At 51.4% G+C, this 18,770-nt stretch overlaps 1 protein-coding gene across 4 annotated transcripts in view; it reads right to left on the bottom strand.

Moving 5' to 3' along the window:
• HNRNPLL (heterogeneous nuclear ribonucleoprotein L like) overlaps positions 1-18,770 on the bottom strand; it is a 649,202-nt gene that overhangs the window by 79,480 nt on the left and 550,952 nt on the right. The window lies entirely within an intron of this gene.

Genomic DNA, 18,770 nt, shown 5'->3' with positions numbered 1-18,770 from the left:
CCCAGAACGTGTGACATTAGTCAACTGCCAGTCAGACACAAAGCCTTGCGGAACGTAAGCTGCAATCGCAAAAGAATTCTGCAGCGGGGAAGGCAGGGCGGGAGCGATATGGAATAAGTCGTCGGACCATCCCATCGAAAGAACGTTACCAGGTAAGAAAGTAACTTGTTCTTCGAGGGGATTGGGTCCTCCGACGTATTCCATATCTATGACAGACTCCCAAAGCAGTACCAGAGCAAGGAGGAGGGAAAGAATTTAGAATCAAAATTTAGAATAGCCAATCAAATAGAGCAAAGGACCGCCTTGCCAAAGGCCAGATCCTGTCCTCGGATGGAATCGAGGGAATAGTGACGTACAAATGTATGTACTGAAGCCCAGGTGGCTGCATCACAGATGTTGCGAATAGGAACACCCCTCTGCAGGGCAGTAGATGCAGCCATACCCCTGGTAGAATGGGCCCGCAAGCCAACCGGTTGGTCCTTACCCGCCAAGCGGTAACACTCCGAGATGGCCAAAATAATCCAGCGAGACAAAGTCTGTTTCGTCACAGCTTGCCCCAAACGCTTTCCAGCGTAACCAATAAAGAGTTGATCGTCCACTCTGACCCGGGACATGCGTGAAACATAAAAGCTTAAAGCTCTCCTAGGATCAAGCCTAAGGAGCCTCTCCACTTCCTTACCAGGATGCGGAGGAGGATAGAATGCCGGAAGAACAACCTTCTGGGCCAAATGAAATTCCGTCACTACCTTCGGAAGAAAAGAAGGACGAACTCTAAGGACAACCCTGTCCTTGTGAAATACAGTGAAGGGTGGCTTAACTGAAAGTGCCTGTAACTCACTCACTCTGCGAGCGGAAGTAACCGCAACTAAAAACACAGTTTTCAGAGTTAACAGCCTCAAAGGGCAAGAATGTAAAGGCTCAAATGGAGTACCCATAAGAAACTTAAGAACAAGGTTAAAATCCCAACCGGGCACCAGGAAAGGTGACGGAGGGAACACATTAGTGAGCCCTTTCAGAAACTGTGAAATTAAAGGGATTTTAAAGTAAGAACACTCTTCAGACGAGCGCTTAAAGATGGAGAGCGCCGCCAGGTAACCTTTAATGGTACCCACTTGCAAGCCCATGTGGGCCAAAGAAAGTAAAAAGGACAGAACCATGGGGATGTCACATGCAAAAGGATCCACATTCTGAACTCTGCACCAGTCGCAGAACTTACGCCAACGGCACAGAGACTTTGTTGCTGGCCTTCGGGCCGAAAGCAACACCTCCATCACGTCTTCAGGGAGGTCCCAATCCTTATACCTCAACCTTTCAGAAGCCAAGCGTGAAGGTTGAGGGATCGGACCTCTGGATGGAGAACCTGACCCCCCTCCCGTAAGAGCAGATCGTGTTGGTAGGGAAGACGACGTGGAGGGCAGATGGACAAGTCGAGAAGGTCCGGGTACCACGTCCTCCGAGCCCACGCCGGAGCAATGAGGATCATCCGGGAACCGAACTTCCGTAACCTCCGCAGCACTTGCGGGATGACGGGGACTGGAGGAAACGCATACAGCAGCGGGAATGACCACTCCACCACGAACGCGTCTCCTAAGGCTCCTTTTGGAGGAAATTCCCGTGAGCAAAACCTTTCGCACTTCCGGTTGACACTGAAGGCGAAGAGATCCACTTGAGGGGTCCCCCAAAGGGCGAAGATCTCCAGGAGAATCTCCTGAGCCAATTCCCACTCGTGAGAGATCACGCTCTGCCTGCTCAGAGCGTCCGCCGTCACGTTTTCGTCTCCGGCCAGATGAACTGCCGAGATCGAAACTTCCTGCTGGATGGCCCAGAACTCGAGCTGCATCGCCTCCCTGCACAGAGGAAGTGACCCTGCCCCACCCTTTTTGTTGAGGTAGTGCATGGCCACTGTGTTGTCCGTCAGGATCAGGACACTCTTTCCTCGCAGTCGGCAGAAAAGCCTTCAGGGCTAGCCTGACGGCCCTCAGCTCCAACAGACTGATATGGAGTCTGGACTCCGACGGAGACCAACGACCGCTGACTGTCAGCCCGTTGGCATGAGCTCCCCATCCCGTGAGGGATGCATCCGTCACGATCGTCATCTCCGGCCAGGGAAGCCAAAATGGAGCCCCCTTCATCAAGTTGCCTTCGACGGCCCACCACAGAAGGTCCCGGCCGACCGAGGGCGGCACCTGAACCGGGTCCGACATCCTGCCAGAGGACTGCGACCATTGCGTCTTGAGTGCCCACTGCAAAGACCTCATCCGCAGGCGAGCCTCCGGCACCAGAAGAATGCAGGATGCCATGAGGCCGAGCAACCTCAAGAACTCGAACGCTGGGGGCGTCTGGGCATGCTGAAACTTGTGCACCATCTGCTGAATGTGAAGAGCCCTCACCTGGGGAGGAAAACACTGCCCCAGGGAAGTGTCGAGCACTGCTCCGATGTACTGGAGCCGCTGTGTTGGCGTCAAATGGGACTTCTTTAAATTGAGGGAGAAGCCCAGCCTGTGAAGGGAGTGGCAGGTGACGGACAGATAATCCAGGACTTGCTCGGGAGAGCTCCCCCTGATCAACCAATTGTCCAGGTAGAGGTAGACGTGAATCCCCCCCTGCCTGAGATGCGCTGCCACCACCACCATGAGCTTGGTGAAAACCCTCGGGGCGGAGGTCAATCCGAACGGCAGGACCCGAAACTGAAAGTGCGAGTCGCCAACCGTGAACCTCAGGTACTTCTTGTGCTTGGGATGAATCGGCACATGGAAGTAAGCATCCTTGAGGTCGAGTGACACCAACCAGTCCTGAAGCTGAAGGGCCTGAAGGACTTGAGAGAGAGTAACCATCTTGAACTTGTCCTTCCTGAGGAGTTTGTTCAAACCGCGCAAGTCCATGATGGGTCTCAATCCCCCGTCTTTCTTCGAAATCAAAAAATAAGGGGAATACCATCCCTTGTTCCTCTCCGCTACAGGCACCAGTTCTATGGAGTCTTTCTCCAGCAGGGCTTGAATTTCCTGCGCAAGGAGCGGATCCGGACTCTGCAAAGAGAGGTTCCCCGGTGGATTGTCGCGAGGCCTGTGCCGAAAGGGAAGACAGTAGCCGTGGGTTATGATCTCCAGAACCCACACATCTGAAGTAATGGCTTGCCACTCTACAAGATGCTGCGCCAGCCTTCCCCCAACCGGCGAACCATGGGACATGGCCTCATGACTGGGTGGGAGCGGCTGCGGCGTTACCTGAGGGCAGAGAGGCAACTGCCCGAGCGGCCTCGGCACCACGGGTACCCTGTCGTCCACCTCTGGTACCCCTGCGTTGGCCTCTGACTGCCAGCTCCTCTCGCTTTACTGAAGGAGGAGTAATAGCGAAAGGAACCACCCCTCCACTGCTGTCCCATAGGACGAAAAGGCGTAGGTTGGCGAACTGCAGCGCCCAACGACTTCGCTGCAGCTTTTGAGGTCTGCAACCTCTCAAGGCTCTCGTCAGCCTTGCTGCCAAAAAGGTGTTCACCGTCAAAGGGCATGTTGAGGAGCCGGGACTGCACATCAGGAGCAAACCCCGACTTCCGCAAGCACGCAAACCTGCGTATCACGGTGCTCGCCGCCATGGACCTACTGACGCATTCAGCTAAGTCCAAACCCGACTGAACGGACTCACACATGGCATCCTTACCATCCTCGACCATAGCAAGGAAACCATCCCGTTCATCCCCTTCGGGAATATGTTCAGCCGCTAACGCAACACAGTTCCACAGAGTGTGTGTGAAACGAGACAAGACACAAATGGAGTTGGCCGACTGAAGCGCCATACCACCAGAAGAAAACACTTTCTTCGCCCAGCCATCAAAACGTTTGTTGTCCCTATCAGGAGGGATGGTAGGGTACGACGCCTGCTTTGCCGGGGCCGCCTGCACCACCAAACTCTCCGGAGTGGGGTGCCTGGTCAAGTAGCAGGGGTCGCTACTGGCTGGACGGTATTTTCGCGACAAGGATCTGCCCACCGCCGGGAGACTCTCCCGAGCAGTCCAAGCCGCCGCCACCCTTCTCTGTAAAGCCATATGGAACGGCAGTACCAGGTCAGTTGGGTGACCAACATCAAGGATGTCCGTTAGATCATCCTGCACAATCGCCCCTGGGGGAGCAGACCATCCCAAGTACTCAGAAACCCTAGCCATAAGGCGCAGGTACGAGGAATTGGCATGAGAGCCAGGCTCAGGCCTACAAAACTCCACCTCCGGAGAGGTGTCCAGTCCACTGGCATCATGCAGTGACTGCCTCAAATCGTCAAACTGACTATGGCCCGAGACAATTTCATCTAGAACCTGACTAGGAACCAGGCCATCAGAATCCTCATCCGCCTCTGAAATATATTCCAGGTGGCGAAAAGAAGGCACCCGAGAGTGCTTGCTCTTAACCAGAGCCTTCCTAGGGGGTTCGCCCGTGCCACGGGGTACCTCCGACACGAAAGGCATCGATGTCGTCGAGCGAATCGGCGCCGAGAGAACAGGCATCGGCGCCAAGAGGATCGGCGTCGAGGAAATCGGCGTCATCAGATGCAGCGCCGCCAGCATCGGCAGCGTCGACAAAGCCCTCGAAGCCGGAGCCCCGAGAGTGTCCTTCGATGACCTGAGCGTCAACGGCTTCGACGACTTCCTCGGAGCCTCGAGAAAGCCTGTCGACGCCCTCGACGCCTCAGTCATCGATGTCTTCCTCGAAGACCTCACAGGTGCACACGGTCTCGAACGCGACGAGGACCGGGACCTGGAACGGGTACGTCGAGAACGAGTCTCCTTGTCCGAACGGGACCTCTCCCGTGACTCGTGCCGACCACTCTTGCGAGCGGTGTCTCGACCTCTCACGACTGACCCCACTCAGGGGCGCAGACGGCTTAGTACCCTGCGACTTAAGAATCGCCAGCATTTTCTTTCCGAAGGAAGCCCATTTCTCCGGCGTCGCACGGCTGGTGGGGTAAGCGACGTGCCGGGCAGAGTCCTCCGAAGAGGACCTGGAAGACGACCGGTGTCGGCGCTTCCGAGAATGCCTCGAAGAGGCTGAGGAGTGGCGAGACCGACTCCTAGAAGGAGACCCACGAGACTTCCGACGATGACGCGGAGAGTCACCCCTCGAATCATCCGTCAAAAGCCCCGCAGACTTCGACTTCCGGGGCTTGGACACCCGACCTACCGACAACAACTTCTTACGTTCGCGTAAGGCTTTGGACGTGAGCGACTGGCAGTCGATACAGTCATCCGTGTCGTGGGCCTCCCCGAGGCACCAGAGGCAGGAGTCGTGCGAGTATGGCACCGACATCTTGGACCCACACTCCCCGCACTTCTTGAAACCCGGACGCGGGGTCGAAGACGAAGTAGAAGACATCTTCACACGAAGGATTTTCACAAAAACGAACAGGTTCGAAGAACCGAGAAGAACAGAACTCCAAAGAGTCGAGGCGTTAACCGAGATTCACGAAGCAACACGTTCGCGGAAAAAATGGAACTGAGGCTACGGGCGTCGTGCGTCCTACTTATCACATCGGATGACGTCGGAGGAGGTCCTCGACGACGGCGCATCGACGCAGGACACAGATGTCGAAAAAAGTTTCCGAAGCAGCACAGCTGTGGTGATTACATGTCAGATATGCAATACGTCGGAGGACCCAATCCCCTCGAAAAGATGTTTTAGTACTGCTTGTCCCACCTGAGAATCAGACCTTGAATGAGTGTATAGGCAATAGTGTTTAGTAAAGGTCTGTACAGAACTCCAGGTTGCCGCTTTGCAAATGGACTCGGGGACCGTTGCAATGAATGCTATGGATGCCTCAGTGCCTCAAGTAGAATGTGCTCTAGGCTTGAAGGGCAGTTCTCTCTTAGCAAGAGAGAAACATAGTGTGATGCATTTGACAATCCACCTTGAGATAGCCGATTTAGAGACAGGATCCCCTTCTCTACCAGCTGCCACTGAAACGAAAAATTGGTTTGTTTTCCTCAGTGGTTTAGTTCTTTCCAGATAGAACATGACTGCCCTGCGCACATTCAGTGTGTGTAGGGTTCCCTCGGTCATGCTAGAGGGATTCTGGAAAAAGGTAGGTAGTTCAATGGACTGGTTCACATGGAACTTCGATATGAACTTGGGCGCAAATCTTGGGTGCGTGTGCAGAACTACTGTACCCCTGTTGACTAACAAAGTGGTCTAGAACAGAAAGTGCCTGTAGTTCGCCAACTCTTCTGATAGAAGTGAGAGCTACTAGGAAGGCCGTTTTATAAGTCAAGTCCTTCTGACTTGCTTTGTGCATAGGCTCAAAGGTAGCTCCCATAAACCTGGTCAAAGCCCACTTCGGTCCCATTCAGGTGCTGGGTGAGAAACGGGAGGATAAATCCTCTTAACCCCTTCCATAAAGGCCTTAATCACTGGTATTTTCCACCACGACACCTTTTGTTGTGATGTGGTGTAGGCTGACGGAGCAGCCAGATGAACCTTTAGGGAATTGAAGACTAACCCAGTGTCCAACAGATGGGTTAGGTACAGCACAATAATGTGAGTGTGTGAGCAATCGATGGGATTGACGCCCTTGGAATTGCACCAGATGACAAAATGTTTCCATTTGCTGGCATAGCAATAACGTGTGTTCGGTTTCCTAGCTTCCCCGAATATGCCCATGCACCTCTGAGGGAGCTGTAGGTGTCCAAACTATCTGACCTCAGGAGCTAAGATGCTAAATTCAGAGTTTGTGGGCATGGGTGTAGGGTCTCCCCCCTGTCCTGAGACATGTTGTACGGGCAGGGTAGTTTCACTGGTGGGAGAGGGACATTTCCATCAAGTGAGCCAACCAGGGTTGGCGGGCCCACATGGGGGCCACAGTATCATGGTAACTGGTTCCTGGTGCATATTGTGCACTATCTTGTTGAGAAGGGGAGTCAGGGGGAAAAGCGTAGACACATTTCCCTGACCATGTTATCCAGAGACCGTTCCCCTTGGATCGGTTCTGGGGGTACCTGCAGGCATAGTTTTGGCATTGGGCGTTCTCCTGAGTAGCAAACAGGTCGATCTCTGGGAAGCCCCACTCTGCAAAGACGTTGGACACGTCTTCGTGTAGACGCCATTCGTATTCTTCGGTCAGAGGAAAATCTCTGCTGAGCACGTCTGCCAGAAGATTGAGTTCCCCTGGAACATGTTGGGACAATAGAAGCATCTTGTGTTTGAGAGCTCATATCCAAATGTTTTGGGACAGCTTGGATAGCCCCGGAGAGCGAGTGCCCCCCCCCCTGTTTATTCAGTTAAAACATGGCTGTAGTGCTGTCTGTTAGAATCAGCAATGTCTTCCCTTGTAGTTGCACCTGAAAGGCCGTCAAAGCCTTGAACACCAATAGCTCCAGTAAGTTTATATGGTTGGACACTAATTGAGGGGACCACAATCCGTGCGCAGTCTACTGAAGCAGGTGATCCACCCCCACCCCATGAGAGATGCGCCTGTTGCGAGAGTGGCTTCCACTGCAGGGGTGGTGAAGTTCTTCCCCTTCAAGAGGTTTTCTCTTGACCACCACGGCAGAGAGAACGAGGGCTGGCGAGACAACTACCAGATCTTCCCATTGTCCACTGGCCTGACACCACTGGCTGTTGAGCCACTCTTGCATGGGACCCATGCGCAACCGCACGTGGGGAACCAAGTATATGCACGAGACCATCATTCCTAGCAAGCGCATGGCTTTGCACACTGTCACCTCCCGACTTGCCACATAGTGAGGGATCTGAAAAAGCATGTTCTGAACCCTCTCGTTGGAGGGTAAGACGAGACCGTCTTCCGTCCGAATTAGAGCTCCAAGAAATTGTTTTGTTTGACTGGGGACTAGACTGGATTTCTTTTCGTTGATTGAGAAACCCAGACTGGAGAAGATCTGTTTTTTGGGTGTTTGAAAAACATGTGTCGAATGAGTCCCCCGTGATGAGCCAGTCGTCAAGGTAAGGGTAAACTGGGACGGATAGTCTGCGCAGGTGCGCTGCAGCCACTGCCAGGACTTTGGTAAACACCCTTGGCGCTGAGGCGATGCCGAAGGGGAGTACCTTGAATTGGTAATGCCTGTCCTCCATCATGAACCTTAGATATTTCCTGTGCGCTTGCAACATTGAAATATGAAAGTATGAATCTTTCATGCCCAACGTTACCATGTAGTCCCCTTGTTTCAGCAGTGGGATCACCTCCTGTAGTGTTAGCATGCAAACCTTCTGGGGTTTTATTAACTTGTTCGCTGGGCGCAGGTCTAGAACAGGGCGCATGGTGAGGTCCTTTTTTGGGTACAAGTACGTACACTGAATAAATACCCTTGTTTACCTGAAGAATAGGGACGGCTTCTATGGCATCCTTTCCCAGCAGTGCTTCCACCTCTTTATTCAGGCGAATTCCACGCAGTACCCGTGGGCGACCGTCCCCTCCCATGCCGTGAGGAAAGATATTAAATCGCCCCCCGACCGGGGTGACATGGGAGGGGACTTCGATCTGGTGGTCATTTCTGACCAGAGGCTGCGGCTCTTCTGGAATTGGGGCCTCTACTACCTCTGCCGCGTCGCTGACCCCTTGAAGGCTAGTATGCGGGGCTTCCCGAAGTTTGTCCTGTGTTGAAATTCCCCGTGCCATAATTGTTTTGACCAGCACGGGCTTGCCCTCGAAAGGACCGCCAAAAGTTATTACCTCTCTGGGGGGGGGAAGGTTTTTGTGTGATCTGTTGCAGAGACTTAAGAGTCTAATGCTCTTATTTAGCGGTTTCCAAGGCCTCATCAACCGCTTTCCCGAAGGTTAGATTCCTCAATGGCTTATTGATGAGAGAGGCTTGTGTCTCAGGTTTAAAACCTGAAGTACGCAGCGAAGCGTCTTTTTTAAGTAGGGTCCCTTGGGCCAGAGACCTGTCAGCTGTTTCAGCCGTGTCCAGGGTGTTTTTAATCACATTCTGGTTAACTTGTCTTCCCTCGATTACAATAGAGAGAAGCTTGGATTTAGCGGGTTCAGGAACCTCTTGGAGGCCTTCCTGGAGCAGGTTCCACTGCGCGTCAGCATAGCTTGCCAATAGTGTGGTATTATTAGCAATCTGCGTAGTGTATGCGGCAGCCGAAGTGACTCGTTCGCCTAGTGCACACAGTCTTTTCGATTCCTTGTCTGGAGGTGCTTCCCCAGTAGCAAGGGGTACCCCTGCCTTTTTCCAGGTGGCAGTCACTACCAACAAATCTGGGATGGCGTGCCCTCTAATTTATAGAGGGTCGGAAAGGAGACGGGCGAAACAATTTCTCCACTCTTGGGTTCACTGCCCGAGTTTGAGCTGGTGATATCAAGGAGGGGCCAACCTTCTCTTGATAGAATTAAGGAGCGGGATGGCTTGGCTAGATGGAGGCTTCTCCTTAAGGATATCTTCTACAAAATATTGCTCAGGCACAGCCTCTTGAGTGGAGATTTGGAAAGTGTTCAGCTGCTTTTTTCAACATGGAGTTGAAGGCCATTTGGTCATCTACAGGTGAGGCCTGGCAAACCAGAGTGGACAGAGGGGAATCTAGGCACAAAACATCAGTGTCTTGATCTTGTGGTGTCCAGGGGTATGTTCCTTCCTGCTGGGTTTCTTCCCAGTTGTCTGTGGTACCCTGCTGTTCCTCCTCATAATTCTGCAGAAATGAAGCTTCTTCCTCTTCATTATAAATGTCCCTATATCTGTCCATTTTGACATTGTCTTCCTGCTGGATGGGGACAGAAGGCTGATCTTTATTTTCCCGCGGCTTGTCCCATGATTTTAGGCGGAACCGGGGTAAGACCCACCTCCGCCGTAATTCTTTCGATGCCGTCTTCAATAGTCACTGAGTCGGCGTGAGATAGTTGCTCTGATGGTCCGGTAGGTGTATTATCTTCCACGGCACTAGAGGGCCTAGCGGTCGGTTTTTCAATTAGTGGTCTGGTCGTAGTTTATGGGCCTACCGCGGCCTTCGGGACTGCAGCAGCGTCGGATTTCCTCGCTTCGACGTGTGAAGTTTTAGGAGTAGCGCCCTTAATTTTGGTTGCCCAGTCGCAAGACACTGCTGGTGATGCGGGCAAGGCTTTGGATCTGAGCGATCCGAGGAAACAGTCAAAGTTTTCTGCAGCCCTGTTGGCACTTTTACCCTTTTCGACGAAGACATCGAAAACGGTGTAGGGGTTGTCTTCTTAGTGTGATGCGTTTCTACGCCCCGGTCACCGGGTGTTGTCCCTGAAGCGAGACCAGAGTCATGCCTTAAGGGGTCGGGGACGGGCGGACCTAGAAGTGTCTGCCTCGAGGTTTATAACATCCACAGCAGATGTTTGGTCATCTGAGGTGCCCCCGTCACTCTCAGCGGGTGTGGCGGTGTGGGTTCCACCCACGACAGACCGTACGTGGCCCACAGCTTTACACAGCGTTCCTTAAGGGTCTTAGGCCGAAGGAGTTTGCAGGCCGCACACTGCTTTTCGTCATGCTCTAGGGGGAGACAGGCATTGCACGTCCTGTGTTCGTCCTTCCAAGGATATCTGACCCTACACTTAGGGCAGAATCTAAAAGGAGTCCTTTCCATAGCCAAAGGGAAAGATGACCAGACCAAAAGGGTAAAAGAGGGGAAAGGAGGAAAGGAGGAAAGACATACCGAAAATATGGCCACGCCAACCCCACTCTCCCTACTGTACAGGTCGGCCAGAGGGCCCGACCACGTGGAAAATCCGGCCGCCGGATCTTAAGCACCGAAATCCACAGCCGTAGACGAATCCTCTGCAGTCTTTGTCGAAGATGTTCTTGTGGCCGAAGTGACTTAACGGGGAATAACCGACAAGTCGGTATAAGATAAAAAATGTCTCTTCTGTAAGAGTTCCACTATAGGGCGACCAGTTATCTGGGCAGAAAAAAACAATCCTAGGGACCTCGGCGCGTGAGGGATTTTGGGTACACTACACGTCAGGATAGGGTTAGTGTTACAGACATGCCTATGCCAACGTCCCCTTTTGGTCCCCGAAAGACAAGATGCAATACTCTGCGGTTACCACTGGATGTCGCACCATATGCACAGCATGTGATTCTAAGCAGATTAACAAGCATCAGAAAATAATCTCTTTGAATACTTGTAATTATAGACCTCTGTGTAACACCCGTACAGCTCACATTCCCTCTTAAGATAAGCCTGGCTGCTCAGCAATGCTACCACAGTAGTACAGACTTATACCAAAGGTTGGTTTTGCTTACACCTGTAGTCTTAGTTGTGTGGAGTGGTCCCAAAAGGTACTGCATACAAACTCTGCCTAACAGTCGGATTAGCGGGGGAAGGGGGCACGGGGGGGGGGGAAGGAACTCTACGGGCGCAGATACAGACCCAATTGCAAGGGTTGCCAGCGTGCGGGTACGTGGCAGGGTGGGCAAGTACCTGGGCCCAAAATCAGAGGGTAACCAGGTGCACAATGCCGAAGCAGAATCGATTGGCAGGGGAGAGGAGGAGAGAATGCAGAAGTAAAGAGGAAGGTCTTGAGGTGCTTCCGGAACCAGAGATGGTTCTCATCAAATTTCAGAGTGGCAGGGAGGATGTTCCAGAGGGAGGCCCCACCCGAAGACAGATCTACCCTCAGATTGTTTCTTTGAGAAACGACTGACCCTGCGGGAGTTGGGGGGAGCGAAGAGCTCGAGAGGGAAGGTATTTACGGAGGGAGAGTTGAAGGTATTTTGGACCCAAGCCCCAAAAAGCCTTGTGGACAATGCAAAGGGTCTTGAATTTAATCAGTGCAGCCACTGGGAGCCAATGAAGAGATTTCAGGGCTGGAGAGATACGATCCCAGGGCTTGAGGCAAAGGACCAGTCTTGTAGTCCTGTTCTGGCTGAGTTGCAAAGGGCGGAGAGTAGAATCAGGTAGATTTAGCAAGAGGCTGTTGCAGCAATCCAACCTAGAGAACCAGGGCTCTGCTTTATACAGATCTAAAACAATCTGGAAGTTAATACTCGTTTTATGAGTTTCTTAAAACACCCTTAAAGGAAATGGTTCTTTACTGACCTTGAATAGCTGCTGCTCGTCTAAACTTGTGACACTGAGTTGGCTTTCCCTAAAACTGCTTCGAGCATTTCTAAAATAGTCATAGGGTCAATTAATTACCTTGAAATGCATTGTGTCTTAAAGCGTAATTCCCTGATTTGCTGAGTGCATTCTAAAATAGGTATTGAGTGTCCATACACGTCATTAAGTGGCTTGAGGCCCCTTGTTTAACTAGTTCTGAACGGAGTTCTAAAAAGTAATGTTGCAAGGTGTATACTTGTAACAGGGTTGGTATATTATGTGATTTCATAACTGGGTGTCACGGCATGACTGACTTGGTCAACTAACTGTTGAAACACTGATTGATTCTAAATTTATATATAACGATCTTCCCCAAGAATTAGTTTATTACTATCCTGAATGTATAACCTTCGGTTTAACTCACCTTGCTGCTTGTTCCTCTAAATGACAATGCATTACTTACCGTAAAGGCATTTCTGATGGTTGTATCTGGTTAGATTCACATGCTGTGCATAGGTCTGACGTTCAGTGGTCACTGCGGAGTATTGCATTTAGTTTTTCGTAGTCGAAAAGGGGACGTCGACAAGGCGTGTCTAACACTATCCCTATAGTGACGTGCGTTGTACCCACAATCCCTCACGCGTCGAGGTCCCTCTGTTTGTATTTTTTCTGCCCTGAGGGAGCCTTCTATACGTGAGTGAGTACAGAAAAGAGAGAGATGTAGAAAGATGTCTATGTTCCTTAAATCCAAGCGGGGAGGAAGGGTGGGCGCATGTGAATCTAAGCAGATACCGTAAAAGCATTTCTGATGGTTGTAAGTAATGCATTGTCTTCTGAGGTTTGTTAATCTGCTTAGAATCACATGCTGTGCATAGACTAGCGAGCAGTACCCGGAGTTGGCGGTGGGTTATGAGAAGGAACAGTAGAGAAAAGATGTCTTAATACTGCCTGTCCCACCTGGGAGTCAGATCTAGTGTGCGCGTCTAAACAGTAGTGTTTTGTAAAGGTGTGCACCGAACTCCAGGTTGCCGCCTTGCAGATGGACTCAAGGGGAACATTTGCAATGAAAGCTATGGATGCCCCTGTGCCTCGAGTAGAATGTGCTCTTGGCTTGAAGGGTAGTTCTCTCTTAGCAAGAGAGAAACATAGTGATGCATTGAACAATTCATCTAGATATAGTGGACTTTGAAACTGCGTCTCCTTCTCTTCCTGCTGCCACCGAGACAAATAACTGATTAGTCTTTCTCAGTGGTCTGGTTCTTTCCATGTAAAACATGACAGCTCTGCGCACATAGAGTGTATGCAGACTTTTTTCTCCCAGATTGAAGGGTTTTGAAAGAACGTTGGTAGTTCTATTGACTGGTTCACATGGAATTTCGAGATGAATTTCGGTGCAAACCTTGGGTGTGTGCGTAGAACCACCTTGTCTTTGTGAACTGTTACAAAGGGGTCTAGAACTGAAAGAGCCTGTAGTTCACTTACTCTCCTAATGGAGGTGATAGCTATTAGGAAAGCAGTCTTAAGAGTGAGGTGCTTAAGAGTTGCCTTGTGCATGGGTTCAAAGGGCGAGCCCATGAGTCTGGTAAGTACCACATTTAGGTCCCATCCGGGAGTTCGGTTAGCTATCGGAGGGTGTATTCTCTTTACCCTCTCCATGAAGGCTTTGATGACTGGGATTTTCCACCACGACACTAAGTTGGGAAGTGGTGTATGCAGAAAGTGCCACTAGGTAGACTAATAGAATTGAACACCATACCTGAGTCCAATAGGTGGGTCAGGTACAGAACAATTTGTGTGGGTGAGCAGTCAACCGGGTTGATGCTTTTCCCTCTACACCAGATGACAAATCTTTTCCACTTACTAGAATAGCAGTGACGAGTGTTAGGTTTTCTAGCTTCCCTGAGGATGTCCATGCATCTCTGCGGGAGTTCTAGATGCCCAAACTCTATGATCTCAGGAGCCAGGCTGCTAAATTCATGGTCTGAGGGCATGGATGTAGTGTCCTGCCCTTGTCCTGTGACAGCATGTTGTACGGGCAGGGAAGTTTCACTGGGGGAGATAGGGACATCTCCATCAAGTGAGCGAACCATGGCTGCCGGGCCCACATAGGGGCCACTAGTATCATGGTGACTTGTTCCTGGTGCATCTTGTGCACAATCTTGTTGAGAAGGGGAGTCTGGGGAAAAGCGTAAACAAATCTCCCTGACCATGGAATCGACAGACCGTTCCCCTTGGACTGGTTCTGGGGGTATCTGGAGGCGTAACTTTGTCATTGTGAGTTCTCCAGAGTTGCGAACAGGTCTATTTCTGGGAATCCCCATTGTGTGAAGACGTCGAAAACGAGGTCTTCTTGTAACCGCCATTCGTACTCTGAGGGCAGAGGGAAGTCTCTGCTGAGCTCGTCTGCTAGCAGATTGAGTTCCCCTGGTACATGTCGTGACAGTAGGAACATGTTGTGTCCGAGAGCCCACTTCCATATATTCTGGGACAGCTTGGACAGTCCTGGAGAGTGGGTGCCCCCCTGCTTGTTGATGTAGTACATGGCTGTGGTGCTGTCCGTAAGGACCATCACTGTCTTCCCTTGTAGGTGTTCTTGGAAGGCTTTTAGTGCTTTGAACACCGCCAGAAGCTCCAGTAGGTTTATGTGCTTGTATGCTACACTCGGAGTCCACACTCCGTGAGCAGTCTGATGGGATAGGTGAGCCCCCCAATCTGTGAGGGATGAGTCTGTGGTTAGAGTGGCTTCCACTGCGGGTGTGGCAAAAGGTTTCCCTATTACCAGGTTTTCCTTTGTCCACCACCGCAGCGAGAGAACCAAGGCCTGCGAGACCACCACTAGATCGTCCCATTGTCCGCTGGCCTGACACCACTGGCTGTTGAGCCACTCTTGCATTGGGCGCATGCGCAGGCGGGCGTGAGGTACCAAATAAATACACAACGCCATCATTCCTAGCAAGCGCATCGCTTTGCGCACCGTCACCTCTTGACCTGCCACATATTGGGGGATCTGAAACAGCATATTTTGGACCCTCTCGTTGGAGGGGAAGACGAGGCCGTCTTTTGTTCGAATTAGAGCCCCTAGGAATTGTTTGACTTGGCTGTGGTCTAAGCTGGACTTCTTCTCGTTGATGGAGAAGCCCAGTTGGAACAAAAGGTCTAAAGTCTTTTGGGTGTTTGAGAAGCATGTCTCGTAAGAATCCCCTGTTATGAGCCAGTCGTCGAGGTAAGGGTATACTGGGATAAATAACCTGCACAGGTGGGCCGCTGCCACTGCCAGTACTTTCGTGAATACCCTTGGTGCAAATGCTATGCCGAAGGGTAGCACTCTGAACTGGTAGTGTTTGCCCTCTAGCATGAACCTGAGGTATTTTCTGTGCGCTGGCAACATTAAAATATGAAAGTATGCATCTTTCATGTCCAGTGTTGTCATGTAATCTCCCTGTGATAGCAGTGGGATCACTTCCTGTAAGGTCACCATACAAAACTTTTGGGGTTTGACAAACTTGTTCGCTGGGCGCAGATCTAATACAGGGCGCATGGTTAGATCCTTTTTGGGTACAAGGAAGTACACTGAATAAATACCTTCCGTTACCTGAGATAGAGGCACGACCTCTATAGCTCCTTTTTCCAGTAGCTGATCCACTTCTTGGATAAGGATGGCAAGGTGTTCTGGTGTCATGCGTCGTCCCCTCGGGGGTCTGTATGTTGGGGAATTGTTGAACTCTATACAGTAGCCGCGGGCTACGGTGGATAGTACCCAGCGGTCTGATGTTATTCCCTCCCATGCTGGAAGAAAGGATGTTAACCGGCCCCCGACCGGCGATGCATGGGAGAGGACCCGAATCTTCGCGTCACTTGGTGTTGGTGGCTTGGGAGCCTCTAGGGGTGGAACCCCGGCCTCTCCCCTTGCCACGGCGTTGACCTCTCCGATTGTACTAGCCACTATTACCTTGGTAGTTGTTGGCAGTATACTGTTGCTGGTTTTGTTGCTGGCATTGGCCACGAAAAAAGCGCTTGTTACCAAATCCCCGCCTGTTAGGGGGCTTTGAGATTTGGTCCAAGGTCTTTATGGTGTCAAATTCTTTTTTCGCATTCTCCAGAGCGTTGTCAACTGCCTTTCCAAAGAGGTTAGACTCTTCAATGGGCTTATTAATGTGGGACGCTTGCGTTTCTGCCTTAAACCCGGAATTGCGAAGCCAGACGTGACGCTTCAGCAAAATTCCCTGTACCAAAGTACGGCCAGCCGTCTCTGCTGCATCGAGGGTATTCTTAACGATGCTTTGGTTGACCAGAGAGCCTTCATTAATTGTAGCCAATAATCGAGTTTTTAGGGGTTCAGGGGCCTCTTCGATGTCCTGTTTAAGCTTCCCCCATCAGCGTAGCTTGCCAATAATGTATTATTAGCAATTCTGGTTGAGAATGCTGCAGAGGTGGCGATTCTCTTGGGCAGGGCATAAAGCTTCTTCCCCTCTTTATCTGGGGGTGCCTCGCTGGTAGACAGTGGGACCCCAGCCCTCTTCCTAGTGTTGGTCACCACTAAGGAGTTCGGGATTGAATGAAAACCTAATATATAGTGGGTCTGACTGAGAGGGCGAGAACAATTTCTCAATTCTCGGATTGACCCCTCTCACCAGTGCCGGAGTGGACAGTGAGGGGGTAATACGTCTTAACTGAGGCGAGGATGGGAATTGTTTGGCTAGTGGGAGGTTTTTCCTTGATAATCCTTTCCACGAAGTCAGTATCTGGGGTGACCTCTGCAGTTTTGAGTTCGAAATGTGCTGCTGCCTTCTTCAGTAGCGCATTGAAGGTGGGCTGATCATCAACAGGCGAAGGGTTCCTGACTGGTGTAGTTTCAGTAGACCTGATGACTATGCTGTCTGTCTGTAGACCTAGCTGGTGACTGCCAGGGATTTGGGTCACCCTCGCCTGTGTCCTCCTCGTACCCCTCCGCACCTATGTTAGTGTCCTCATGAAACCCTTCTTGTTGGTCATCATTAATGAACTCATCTTCCTGCTGGAAGTGAGTGTCCTTCTCAGTGAGGTCATAAGAGTCCATGTCTTCGTGTATGGGGTTATAAAACCTTGGGTATTTAACCATTGGACTCTCCTGGGGTGCCTCCCTTGGTCTCTTGGGTGCCCTATTTTCTGGGATGGCCATGAACCTGTCTATTTTATCCATACAGGACTGGAACTTCTCTAAGGTCCACTGAGGTAGGCCAGAGCGGTCTGGGAATAAAAAAAGGATTTTCTTCTCCCTGTAGTTGCCTGGTTCTGTCCCATAACGTCGAAGAAAGCAAACCTTTGCCTTCTGAGAAGCCTTCTCGCAGGCTTGGGCTTTCCGTCGACGGCGGGAGCTGTCCTGACCTGTTTTCCTGCGCCTTCGGCGTTTCTTTGGCCTTGTGCGTGGTTTTCGGCGTATCGCTCCCCGTCCGTCTCTGGGCGTCTTTAATGTATATACGCGCGAGGCTTTCGGCGATCATTCTCTCTGCCGAGGGATCGGTCGCCGTCGCGCTAGGTAACGTCGAGTCTTTACTGGTAACGTGAGTACTCTTACGAGGCGCGTCGCCGGAGGATTTGGTGTTAGCGCCCTTATCTTTAGAATGCCCGACGCCTGTCGCGGAAGCGGTGGCGGGGAGGGCCGACGACCCTTACAGTCGGCGGAAGACGCCGGTGGACCCGACGCCCCCGTTGGCGCTATGGCTGCCTTCGTCTTTGACGAATGCGTGCCGGGGGGTATGTGTTTTTGTGCTTTTTTGTGTGCGTTCTTGTCGCTGGGGTGTTCATCCCCATAAGCTGGGTGTGAGCCGGGCTTGTCGGGGTCAGGGACGGACGACGAGGAGCGTGAACGCTCCTTTGAGGTCTACAACCTCCGTTACGGGGGCCGTGTAATCACTGTCCTCATCACATTCGGCGGCGGCAGCGGGCGAGGAGTCAGGCCTAGACATGGAGTAGGCCACCCACCTTTTGACCCTGCGGTCCTTTAACGTTTTGGGCTTCAGTAACTTACAGGCCGCACAGCCGTCCTCCTTGTGATCGAGGGGCAAGCAACGGTTGCACCGTTTGTGCTCGTCTTTCCAGGTATATTTACCCTTGCAAAGCGGGCAAAACCTAAAGGGCGTCCTCTCCATAGCTGAGGGCCAGAAGTGTGATTACGACCTCGGAAGAGAGGGAGGGGAAAGAGAAAGGCATTCTCAAAGAGAAAAGAAAGACCACACAACCTCACTCTCCCTACTGTGTAAGGCCGGCGAGGCCAGGCCACGTGTTCGTCAGCGCTGAAGGATCTCCTCCGCTCGTCCTTCCGTCGAAGATCTTGCTCGGCGGAGAAACAGCTCTGCGTCGGAGGGATCCATGTTAATAATAATAAACGACCAAAGGTCGAAGGAATGATTTGGCAATGTCTCTCGAGGAGCTCTGCATAAAGGCGACCAGTAACTGGGCGGAAAAAAACAATCTGAGGGACATCGACGCGTGAGGGATTGTGGGTACAACGCACGTCACTATAGGGATAGTGTTACAGACACGCCTTGTCGACGTCCCCTTTTCGACTACGAAAAACAAAATGCAATACTCCGCAGTGACCACTGGATGTCGGACCTATGCACAGTATGTGATTCTAAGCAGATTAACAAACATCAGAAATAAGTTTATAGCTTGGTTTGTATACCGTAGGTATCGAGTTGGTTTTTAGGATTGTGTTTAAATAATGTTCTAGTACTTACAAACCCAAGAACAATCTGGTCTACTTGTATTTAAATAAACCCAGTATTTTTACAA

The sequence above is a fragment of the Ambystoma mexicanum genome, chromosome 4q (genome assembly GCF_040938575.1).
Source record: "Ambystoma mexicanum isolate Mex_15411 chromosome 4q, UKY_AmexF1_1, whole genome shotgun sequence".
NCBI lineage: Eukaryota > Metazoa > Chordata > Amphibia > Caudata > Ambystomatidae > Ambystoma > Ambystoma mexicanum.
Note: the sequence above shows the minus strand (reverse complement) of the source record. Positions and strands in the feature narration are given on the sequence as shown.